The sequence below is a fragment of the Haliaeetus leucocephalus genome, unplaced genomic scaffold, assembly GCF_000737465.1.
Source record: "Haliaeetus leucocephalus isolate CR32 unplaced genomic scaffold, Haliaeetus_leucocephalus-4.0 Scaffold284, whole genome shotgun sequence".
In the NCBI taxonomy this organism is placed as follows: domain Eukaryota; kingdom Metazoa; phylum Chordata; class Aves; order Accipitriformes; family Accipitridae; genus Haliaeetus; species Haliaeetus leucocephalus.
The window spans coordinates 6,582,934-6,586,115 of record NW_010972720.1 but is presented as its reverse complement, the minus strand read 5'-3'; positions in this window follow the sequence as shown (position 1 = coordinate 6,586,115).

Sequence of the window (3,182 nt, the reverse complement as noted above, 5' to 3'; positions counted from 1 at the left end):
CCTCTTTGCCTTATCCCCCCCCCCGCAGTCCCCCCCCCCCCCCCCCAAACCTGCTGCCTCTGCGTAGTTTCCTGAGCGAGCCTCCTGCCTGCTTCTGCCCTAATTTCGGTAGGAGGATGGAGGGTGGCCTCAGAGAGACCTGGGTCTTTACATGGCCCTTAATGATCCTTGACAGGAATCAGCTGGATACACTTCCAAATACAGAGGACTTGGGCTGCCTCTGGAGCTGCTTTGGTTGTTATTAAAGCCTGATCCCGGTAGCGGGAAACAAAATAGGTGTGCAAAAGAGGGCGGCAGGGATGAGCGACGCAGCTCCTTGCTCCATTGCTTGTTCTCACTCGCAGCTTCACTCAAGGTTAAATGTGGCACCCTCCGGTCAGGCAGTCCCAGCAGTGCCGATCAGGAGGACTCTGATTAGAGCAATAAAAGACAGCAAGAAAACAGCGAGGAGGGCTGAGGAGAGTGGGCTGAGGCAGGGGAGACGTAGTGCCCACCTCCCACACCAGCACGGATCAGGGCTTAGCTGAGCTCCGGGGAGCTCGTTTTGTTCCTCCCTCAGCAGCGGCGAACGAGGCCTTTTAATATCAGGCTTGTAGCAGCCTTGCAGAGCAAGGGGCACCGGCGTGTGCACAGGAGCTGCCCCTGTGTCCTGCGCCGAGGGGTCGTGGGCAGCCAGCCCCCAAACGTCAGCATCCTCTGCCAGGACCGCGTGGGCATCTCCTGCACGACCAGTTTTCTGTGATTGCGGGAGTGGGCACTGACAGCTCTCTAGCAGCCTTCTGTTGTTCTCGAGAAATTAATAATACATTAAAACATTACTCAGCACTTAGATATATCGCATGGTGAATATTAAGTAACCCTCAAAATTGGCTGGAGACACCGGCGTTGCTTCCCTGCGGATAGAAAAAGGGAGGCCTAGGTGGCACCGGCTTTTGCAAAGGCTGCGGAGTGCAGGGAGGGCTTGCAGGGGATCAGCCACAATCCCCACTGAACACCCGGCCAACCTGCCGCTCGCGCTGGGCTGCCTCCATGCCATGTGAATGTATACAACTGAGCCACCTGTCCACAGTTTTAGCATTTCTTCAGTGGTCAAATGTGCTGCTCGTCCTACGGTACTAAAACAACCAGTGCATTGGCAATCACTCTTTTGTGCTCCCCTATTCAGGTTAGTTTTGCCCCTGCAGGCCATGGCCATACCAAGTGACTCAGGAGGGGCCTGCTTCTGGTTTCTGAAGAGCCTCCCACCCTCTACATGATCCCTGGGCAGAAGGGGGCTCTGGCAAATTCAAAACTAATTTTTCAAAGGTGCATATTTGCCTGCCTATGTATCCATCCATTCATCCATCTATCTGTAAATCTCTCTATGCCTTGCTGTTCCTTCCATATCTTCCCCATATTGGTGGGGCTTCTGGGGGCAAGACTTTGTTTCTGTGTTTGCCAGAGTAGATAGCACCACGGTTTTCAGCTTGCAGCTCACTGATTGTGCCCGAGGATCTGAGGGGTGGGAGATGGGTAACCCATGTGGGGTGGGACAGGGGTAACCCCAGCTGGCCACATCCCACACCTTGCACACATCTCAGCTGAGAAGATGCTGTAAGAGAGAGGGAAAGCACCCTTGTCCAGCCATGGAGGGCTTTTCCGAGCATGGACATAATAAGGAAATCACTTTGGGCTTAAAAATAAGGTTTTAAAGCAGCCTTCCCATAGCAGCTGTGAAGGAGGACAAAAAAAAAGCTTAATATTTTTTAAGGTGGAGTTCAAGCAATTTATGAGCTGGATTATACAACCTGCTTGCTTCCACTGCTGCAGTGGCTGGATGGCATGACCTGGAACATCCCCTCCTGCCCTAATCTCACATGTTTCCTTATAAGAATAGTTCTGATAAAGGAAAATAACTGGGTTTTTTTTCCCTCTAAACAGAATAAACTTGAGAGAGCCCCAAGCTTTCTTTGCATTTCATACAGCCTCCTTCTGCAAGAACAAATGGGATGAACAGACGCAAGTCCCACTGACAAGAAGATATTTAATATCCATGATGTGGTGAGCTTTCCAGCAAAAGACAGACTCTGTTTTATGCAGAAATAGCTGAATGCAGCCTGTAAAGGCTCAGCAATTAATCATGCATTTGAAGAAATACAACACAGTCATAGAGGCTGAATTTTAAATGCTTGCTGCTCCAGTTTGGACAGTGACAAATTAAGGCCCATACAAAAGCAGGTGTGGCTCTTGAAGAAGCCCTCTGAGGGCAATTAAAAATGGGAAACCAGCTGGTACGTGTGCAGATGTGACAGCTAGAGCAGCTTAAGAAATTAATTCAAAGGAGGAGGATGGAGGAATTAATGGTGTAGGAGCCGAGGTGAATGAAACAGGGCTTGCTCTCCAAAAGGGGTTGCTCCATGGCGGGTGAAGCGTCTCATCGTGTGGGATAGGCAAAGCTGTGACAGCCACGTGTCCCCGCTGCCCTGGAGAGCTGCCCTGTGCCTGCCACTGACAGGCTCCAAACAAAGCCCCCACCAAAGGACCCCACAAACTGCAGAAGCTGCTGCCCCACGCATCCCACAGCTTCCCCTGGTGCCCGGGGGAGAGCTGCATTTGGAGACGTCTGAAGCCGGTGGCCTGGGCACCTCTGAAAATGCCTGCGGTACCCCATGATGGAAAGGCAAGGGGCTGAGGTCAAGGGTGGATTTTCCCAAATCAGCTCCAATGAAAGCCAGGTCTGCTCCAATCCAATAGGCACTATCCAGCCAGGTTTGACATACGGTGCTTTATCATTCCCAATCAGTTCACCGTCTCCAGTGTCTGCTGTTCTGAATCAGTCAAGAAAATGGTTATTTTTCCCATTAAAAACACATAGAATAATTCAGATACATGTCGAATTATGAAGGATTTGTAATTTGCCATTAGGGTTACCATTTAGGAAGTGTTAGCAGATTTATAAATAGTGCCATGAAAACAAACTATGAGCCAGAGCTCCTCATCCCATTTGGAAAAGGATGCTACCATGATTGTCATCACAATTTCTCCATGCTGTTCCTCCCACATTTACTCCTATTCTGCCCCTCTCCACACATCCAGCCGGTGTGAGGTATCACTGGGACATCATTTTGTAGAAATTACTTTCTACTGAAGTGCAGGCTGGGGGACTGATCCCATTTGCCTCATCAAAGTCTGTTCTTCTGAAG